This window comes from Tachyglossus aculeatus, chromosome 3 (assembly GCF_015852505.1).
Source record: "Tachyglossus aculeatus isolate mTacAcu1 chromosome 3, mTacAcu1.pri, whole genome shotgun sequence".
NCBI classification, from domain to species: Eukaryota; Metazoa; Chordata; class Mammalia; order Monotremata; family Tachyglossidae; genus Tachyglossus; species Tachyglossus aculeatus.
The window spans coordinates 31,349,876-31,359,429 of record NC_052068.1 but is presented as its reverse complement, the minus strand read 5'-3'; positions in this window follow the sequence as shown (position 1 = coordinate 31,359,429).

Genomic DNA, 9,554 nt, shown 5'->3' with positions numbered 1-9,554 from the left:
TGGTGTTTTGTTTCCATATTTGGTTTATTTTCATATAGTCACAGTGATGCATGTGGCGATTTCTAATAGCCATATTTGTTTATGAGTTTCTCTTTGTTGGATTTTTTTTTCTTTAGGAAGGAAAATGGAGGACTGATAGGACAAGAAGATAAAAAGATTGTTTCAAGCCAAATTCCAGTCAGCTATAGTGCTGGGAGAAGGAGAGATGTGAGTTAACACAAATACTGCAACTTCTAAAACCAGAAACATATTTCTTCCTTGTATGACGCATTGCAGCCCCGAAGTCAACTCAGAGCTTCAGTGTAATGCAGTGTGCTTTTCTTCTCATGTAGAGACACGGGTTTAACAATATGTTGATATCTTAATCTCTGGCATTTTTTTTTTGTCTGCTTTACTTGACTGAAGTTTTCCTTAAAGATCCATCTTTCTGCCTAATGAGCCTTTTAAAGAATATAACATGATTTTTTTTAACTCTTAGTTTCTTTGGAAGACAGAACTTATCTGGAAGGGAATATTCTGCCATGGCAACCTCTAACCGGTCATCTTGAGAGGTCAATTTGCAATTCTCAGCATCCTGGACTTGCCTGAGTATATAAAATACTTCACATCCTTTTATTAATGGTATCAGTTTAGCACTTAACAGGTAACAGGCACTGGGATAGATACAAGATAATCGAATCAAGAGGAGTCACACTCACCCTTGGAACACACAGTCTAAGAGGGAGGGAGAAGTGGTAATGGTAAATACCATTCTAAGTTACCATTCTTAACCATTCTATAGTTAAGGAAGCTGAAGCACAGAGAAGGAAAGTGATTTGCCCAAGGTCATTTAACAGGCAAGTGGAAGACTATGAGCCCCATGTGGGACATGGACTGTGTCCAACACGAACAGCTTGTATCTATCCGAGTGCTTAGTACAGTGCTTGCCTCCCCCTTCTAGACTGTGAGCCCACTGTTGGGTAGGGACCGTCTCTATATGTTGCCAACTTGTACTTCCCAAGCACTTAGTACAGTGCTCTGCACACAGTAAATGCTCAATAAATACGATTGATTGATTGATTGATTGGCACATAGTAAGCACCTAACAAATACTACAAACAAAAATGCGGCAGAGCTAGGATTGAAGCCTGTCTCCTGATTCTCAGTCCTGTGTTCTTTCCACTAGGTCACTGGGCTTCCCTGTTCTTAGAATGGGCTACAGAAATTATTTGTCATGCAATATCTTTCTTGTTGGAGTGTCTCTCTTTTGGCTGAAGGTAATTAATTTTTCCAAATTTCCTGGGTCTTCATTTCCTCAAAAAGACTCTTTCGTACATCGGTGTGGCCACACTGAGGGTTAAACAGCAACTGGCCGTCTCGCGCAACAGTTGTCTAACCGGACTCCCGAGTGTCTGTCTTCTTTAGTGTAGACTTTCTCGGTGTGATTTATTTAAGGGCCTGTAAAATCACCATGGAAACCAGCACTGTTGCTATGGTGACCGAAGCATTAAAGAGTCACCATAGAGACCCTTGGAAATCCCTAGGAAATCATTACCAGGTGGTTGGAGGATAAATAGTACCACAGCCAGTGCGATTGAACTTGGCGGGGGCGAGGGAGCAAGCTGAGAAGGGCTCCCCAAACGATTAGGGGTCCTGCCATTTGGAAGGAAAACAGAGGAAACACGGGGCGGCTAAACCCCTTTTGGGCTTCTTCCCTTTGAGATGTTGTCTGTGCTTGCTACGTGAAGCAAGTTCTTGCTAGTTCTAACTTGAAGAAGTATAGAAACCTGAGACAACTCTTCTCTCTGGGCAAGACTTTATGAGCCAAGCAAATTATCTGAGTAATCAGGCAAAGACTCCACAAATCTCCATTTTTTCCTTCCTCAGCGGAGGCCCATTTCTCAAATGTAATGAGTACCAACTGCCAGAAAATTTTATGAACGATCCCGGGGCAAGGAAGGAATGTAATTTAATAAGGCCAAAGGTAGGCCTTGGTCCTAATTTAAAAATTGTCAGTATTAAGCCAAAAGGCTCTAAACTAATGAAGCCAAATTTCTATGAATTATAGGCAATCAAGTGCTCTGCACACAGTAAGCGCTCAATAAATACGATTGGAAGAATGAATGAACAGTCTAAATAAGGACTGTCAGCAGCGGCAAAAGCATTTATTGAGCACCTAAGCTTGCGGAGCACAAAACTAGTTGCTCAGATTCATCGGTCGATAGTAGTTGTCGAGCAATTACTTTGTGCAGAGCCCTGTACTAAGCGCTTGGGAGAGTACAGTATAACAGAATTGGTAGACACGTTCCCTGCCCATAATGTGTTTATGGTCTAGAGGGGGAGAGAGACATTAATAAAAATAAATAAGATACAGATGTATACATTAGAGCTGTGGGGCTGAGGGAGGGGTGAATAAAGGGAACAAATCCAAAGGCAAAGGCGATGCAGAAGGGAGATGGGGAATTGAGAGCTTAGTCAGGGAAGGCTCTTGGAGGAGATGTGCCTTCTATGAGAAGCAGCGTGGCTCAGTGGAAAGAGCCCAGGCTTGGGAGTCAGAGGTCATGGGTTCTAATCCCGGCTCTACCACATATCTGCTGTGTGACCTTGGGCAGCTCACTTAACTTCTCTGAGCCTCAGTTACCTCATCTGTAAAATGGGGATGAATACTGTGAGCCCCACATGGGACAACCTGATCACCTTGTATCTCCCCTCCCTGCAGCTCTTAGAACAGTGTTTTGCACATACTAAGCGCTTAACAAATGCCATCATTATTATAAGGCTTTGAAGGTGGGGAGGTGCCAAGTATAAGGCCCAGGCTTTGCTCTCAAGGTGACAAATGCTCATGAACTGAGATATACTTAGAAGACTGTAATAACCAAAAGTAACAAGCAGAAGTGGACAGATAAAAAAGAAATGCTCCCAGTCCAGCTGTGATGGGAGTGTTGTGCACTTGTGGAACCATAAATTAAGAAAAAAGCATTGTAGTATTCACCTCGTTGTGTCCCTTTGCTTTGTTGGAAAAACACTCCCTAATTCTCCTACAACTTTCCAGCTAAAACATGCAGTGAAAGCATGCATTCTGGCAGATAAATCCAGAAAAAGACAGAGGAGTGCTTGGGGGGAAGGCATTCCCACAATATGGTACGGGATTAATTGGGCTACCTGACAGGATAGCCAGATACACAGAAGCTAGAAGTCCCCAACCAACATCAGGTGTTAGACCTCATTGGGAGAATGAGAAAGGTGATCGAGGCTGCAGAAACCTAAGTGATTATTCATTTTTATTAATGCCTGTCTCCCTCTGTAGACTGAAAGCTCATTTTTTATAGTATTTGTTAAGTTCTTATTATGTGCTAAGAACTGTACTAAGTGCTGATTAGTTTGGACACAGTCCATGTCCCGCCTGGGGCTCACAGTAGTAATAATAATAATAATAATAATGGCATTTGTTAAGCGCTTACTATGTGCAGAGCACTGTTCTAAGCACGGGGGGGGGATACAAGGTGATCAAGTTGTCCCACATGGGCCTCACAGTCTTAATCCCCATTTTACAGATGAGGTAACTGAGGCTCAGAGAAGTTAAGTGACTTGCCCAAGGTCACACAGCAGACGTGTGGCAGAGTTGGGATTCGAACCCATGACCTCTGACTCCAAAGCCCGTGCTCTTTCCACTGAGCCACGCTGCTTCTAAAAGGTGATCAGGTTGTCCCACGTTGGGTTTACAGTCAATCCCCATTTTTTTTTTTACAGATGAGGTAACTGAGGCACAGAGAAGTTGAGTGACTTACCCAAAGTCACACAGCTGGCAAGCGGCAGAGTGGGATTAGAACCCATGACTTCTGACTCCCAAGCCCGTGCTCTTTCCACTGAGCCACGCTGCTTCTTGCTGAAGGCAGGGAAAATGTCTACCAATTCTGTTGTAGCTCTCCCAAATTCTTAGTACGACGGTCTGCGCACAGTAAGAACTCAATAAATACCATTGATTGATTAACTCAAAAGGCCCCAAATTAAATCAACAATCATGTTTACTAAGAGCTTGCTGTGTTAACGATGTGCATATAGCTATAATTCTATTTGTTCTGACGATTTTGACACCTGTCTATGTGTTTTAATTTGTTGTCTGTCTCCCCCTTCTAGACTTTGAGCCCGCTGTTGGGTAGTGACCATCTCTATATGTTGCCGACGTGTCCTTCCCAAGCACTTAGTAAAGTGCTCTGCACACAGTAAGCGCTCAATAAATATGATTGAATGAATGAATGAATGAATGAACCCCATACTAAACACTTGGGAGAGTACAAGACAGCAGAATGGGTAGACACATTCCTGCCCACCTGGAGTTTACAATCTAAGAGGGGGAAACAGATATTCAAATAAATTATGGACAAATACCCAAGTGCTGGGTGATGAGGGTTGGGTGACTGTCGCGGCTTAAAGGGTACAGATCCAAGAAGCAGTGTGGCTCAGTGGAAAGAGCCCGGGCTTTGGAGTCAGAGGTCATGGGTTCAAATCCCGGCTCTGCCAATTGTCAGCTGTGTGACTTTGGGCAAGTCACTTCATTTTTCTGTGGCTCAGTTCCCTCATCTGGAAAATGGGGATGAAGACTATGAGCCCCCATGGGACAACCTGATCACCTTGTAACCTCCCCTGCGCTTAGAACAGTGCTTTGCACACAGTAAGCGCTTAATAAATGCCATCATTATTATTATTATTATTACAGATCCAAGTGCATAGTTGATAAAGAAAGGAGAGGGAGTAGCTAGAAGAAATGGAGTAATGAATGGGTGCTAAATAGATATCACCCATTTATGGTCTCACTTAACCTTCTCAGCATTTCCTTGAGAGACTTCTCATGGTACCTGAATCCCTCATCCCAGCCTAAAGCAAGTAATAATAATAATAATACTGATGGTATTTGTGAAGCGCTTAGAGCAGTGCTTGGCACATAGTAAGTGCTTAACAAGTACCATAATTATTATTATTGTTCTATAGCTATAATTCTATTTGTTCTGACGATTTTGACACCTGTCTACATGTTTTGTTTTGTTGTCTGTTTCCCCCTTCTAGACCGTGAGCCCGTTTTTGGGTAGGGCCCGTCTATGTGTTGCCGACTTGTACTTCCCAAGCGCTTAGTAAAGTGCTCTGCACACAGTAAGCGCTCAATAAATACGATTGAATGAATGAATGAATAAGCGTTGGGGTAGATACAAGCTAATAACGTGCAGCTTTCAGTCTTAATCCCCATTTTACGGATGAAGCAACTGAGGCACAGAGAAGTTCCGTGATTAGATAAAATTAGATTAGATAAATTAAGGGATTAGAACCCACAACCTCTGACTCTCAAGCCCATGCTCCTTCCACTAAACCACGCTGTTTCAGGTGCTTTTCGAGTCAAACCCTGTTGAGCTAGGGAACTCAGAGGCATCTTGGAGCCCCGAACTAGAGGGGCTGAATTCATTCATTCAATCATATTTATCGAAAGAGTGGCCCATCAGAACCATCACTCTCCCCTACTCCAAAGCTCTTGGGTTCATTTTTTAAATAAAAACAGAGAAAGAAATCTGAACTGCCGACCCACCTCCCCCCCACCCCATCTCCTGACCATGCCTTATCATCAATCGTATTTATTGAGCGCTTACTGTGTGCGGGGTCCATGCCTCGGGTCAGCGGCCATTACTGAGCGTTTGCGTACGGATTGAGAAGAGGACAGCGAGGCCTCTGTCTTTAAACAGTGGCAGCAGTGATCAGCCCCTTCAGCAATGACCTCAATGGTCCAGGCTTGGCTCAGGGACAGAGGAAGCCCGGTATTGTTGGAAGGACTTTACTGTGGGTGCTTCTATTGTCAAATCGGCCTTTGATTCCAACCCCCTCCGGGGCCAGCCATGGTGGTGATTTAGGAGTCCTATGGATGTGTCTAGGAGCTGTCCCTCACACTGGCAGTTTGTTTCTAATGTGGTTTTTTTTTTATGGCATTTGTTAGGGGCTTACAATGTGCCAGGCACTGGGGAAGCAGCGTGGCTCAGTGGAAAGAGCCCGGGCTTTGGAGTCAGTGGTCAGGGGTTCAAATCCCAGCTCCGCCAATTGTCTGCTCTGTGACTTTGGGCAAGTCACTTCACTCCTCTGGGCCGCAGTTCCCTCATCTGTAAAATGGGGATGAAGACTGTGAGCCCCACATGGGACAACCTTGATTACCTTGAATCCCACCAGCATTTAGAACAGTGCTTGGCACATAGTAAGCACTTAACAAATACCAAAATTATTATTATTATTACTAGGCCCCGGGGTAGATACAAGCTAATCAGGTTGGACACCATCCATGTCCCACATGGGGCTCACGGTCTTAATCCACATTTGACAGATGAGTTAACCGAGGCACAGAAGAAGTGAAGTAATAGGAATAATAATAATGGTATTTGTTAAGCACTTACTATGTGCCAAGCACTGTTCTAAGCTCTGGGGGGATACAAGGTCATCAGGTTGTCCCATGTGGGGCACACAGTCTTAATCCCCATTTTGCACATGAGGTCACTGGAGCACAGAGAAGTGAAGTGACTGGCCCAAAGTCACACAGCAGACAAGTGGCGGAGCCGGGATTAGAACCCAGGTCCTTCTGACTCCCGGGTCCCCGCTCTATCCATTAGGCCACATTGCGTCTCATGTTCACTGTTCACTCACTTGGGTTTCGGACTGCTGAGGTTTGGGACTGATAGGACTTGTTCTCAGCTTGTGGAAAACTTGGATCATAAAAAACGGATCAGTTCCCTCCCAAAGCTCCAAACTGTTTTACAGGGATGCTCCTCATTTGTCTTCACAGCATCTCTAATAATAGGGAGGGGCAAATAATATTTCCCCATTTTATAGAAGAGGAAACTGAGGCACATAGGGAGTAAATGACTTTTCCATGGTCACGTAGGATACCAGGGACATATATAGGATTAGTTCCCTTCCTTTTTCTGAACCCCCAGAACTCCCAATCCATCAATCAGTGATATTTATCGTGCGCTTACTGTGTGCAGTGCACTGTACTAAGTGCTTAGGAGAGGATACTATATTGGAGTTGGTAGACAGGTTTCCTGCCCACATCGAGCTTACAGTCCAGAAGGGGAGACAGACATTATTATAAATAAATAAATTACAGATATGTACATAAGGGTTGTGGGGCTGAGGTGGTTGGGCGGCGGGATAAAGGGAACAAATCGGGGTGATACAGAAGAGTGGGAGAAGAGAGCCTGTTATTGAGTAGGGACCATCTCTATATGTTGCCGACTTGTACTTCCCAAGCGCTTAGTACAGTGCTCTGCACACAGTAAGTGCTCAATAAATATGATTGACTGAATGAATGAATAAAATGAGGGTTTAGGGAAGGCCTCTTGGAGGAGGCCCAATGCTGTCATACCTTGCTTTGTGGAGGCTGTAGGTTCCCTCCCTCCCCAGGAACCACCCTGAGGTGGACATGAGGAAAGGAAAAAAGTCTGAGGTGTTCTGAGGCACAGCAGTTAATCACAAACACACAGAGCCAAGCTGTTCTGGGACCTCTAATGAGATTAGCGCTCATGCTATTCACACAGGAAATAGTCCACATTACCCACACAGCATCCATTCATAAAGAATGAGCCCCAAAGTACTGGTGGGGTGGGGGGGTGGGGTGATTTCTGAAGTGTTGAGTAATCAATTTCCATTTCCTCTGAAAAATCTCTAGTGTCCTGGGAAATATTCCACTTTCCTGGGCTCTGCTGATAACCTTGGTTATGAGGCAATTGTCTGTAAGGACACCATGTGCTAAAGTCAGTATATGACCCCCTGCCTTTTGATCCGTCCTGTTCTCCACAGAAAGGGTTTCTTCACTGATAAGCTAGGCTTAATGGAAAGAGGACATCTAGTTCAGAGGTAGGGCTGGCTGACTTCTGGAACTGGAACTAAAGTTCCTCACTGCTCTCCTACTACAGCCCAGCCCACACATGCCGCTCTTCTTGCGCTAGCTCACTTACTCACTGTGCCCTGATTTCGTGCTGTGCCACGTCCTCCTCCTAGCCTGGAACTCCCTCCCTCTCTGTATGTACCAGACCACCACTTTCTCCACCTTCAAAGCATTATTTCCAAGAAACCTTCCCTGATTAAGCCCTCTTTTAATAATAATAATAGCAACAATAACAATAATAATAATGATGATGATGGTATTCGTTAAGTGCTTACTATGTGCAAAGCACTGTTCTAAGCACTGGGGGGGATACAAGATCATCTGGTTGTCCCAAGTGGGGCTAACAGTCTTCATCCCGACTGAGCCCTCTTTTTCCTCTCCTCCTCCCCATCCCCCCCAGCCCTACCTCCTTCCCCTCCCCACAGCACCTGTATATATGTTTGTACAGATTTATCACTATTTATTTGACTTGTACATATTTCCTATTCTATTTATTTTGTTAATGATGTGTATCTAGCTTTGTTTTTATTTATTCTGGTGACTTGACACCTGTCCACATGTTTTGTTTCGTTGTCTGTCTCCCCCTTCTAGACTGTGAGCCCGTTGTTGGGTAGGGACCGTCTCTGTATGTTGCCAACTTGTACTTCCCAAGCGCTTAGTACAGTGCTCTGCACACACTAAGCACTCGATAAATACGATTGAATCAATCAATCAATCAATCGTATTTATTGAGCGCTTACTGTGTGCAGAGCACTGTACTAAGCGCTTGGGAAGTACATGTTGGCAACATATAGAGACAGTCCCTACCCAACAGTGGGCTCACAGTCTAAAAGGGGGAGACAGAGAACAAAACCAAACATACTTACAAAATAAAATAAATAGAATAGATATGCACAAATAAAATAAATAAATAGAGTAATAAATATGTACAAACATATATACATATATACAGGTGCTGTGGGGAAGGGAAGGAGGTAAGATGGGGAGGATGGAGAGGGGGACGAGGGGGAGATGAATGAATCCCCATTTTACAGGTGAGGGAACTGAGGCCCAGAGAAGTGAAGTGGCTTGCCCAAGTTCATACAGCTGACAGGTGACGGAGCCGGGATTCGAACCCATGACCTCTGACTCCCAAGCCCGGGCTCTTTCCACTGAGCCCCACTGCTTCTCCCCAGCTCCCCGGCTCTCTTTTCCCCAGCTCGCTCTCCCTTCTATGTCATCTATGCACTTGGATCTGTGACTTTTGGACATTTGATACTCACCCCACCCCTCAACCCCCCCATAATTTATGAATATATCTTTAATTTATATAATGCATAACACTTTATATATTGATATAAAAGTTATATAAATTCATATTAATGTCAAGAAGCAGTATTGGGCCTGGGAGTCAAAAGTCATGGGTTCTAATCCCGGCTCTGCCACTTGTCTGCTGGGTGACCTTGAGCAAGTCACTAAACTTCTCTGTGCTTGTTACCTCATTTGTAAAATGGGGATCGAGACTGTGAGCCCCACGTGGGACAGGGACTGTGTCCAACCTGATTAGCTTGTATCCACCCCAGCGATTAGTACAGTAACACTAGTACAGAGAACCGGTATGGCTTAGTGGAAAGAACATGGGATTGGAAATCAGAGGTCATGGGTTCTAATCCCAACTCCA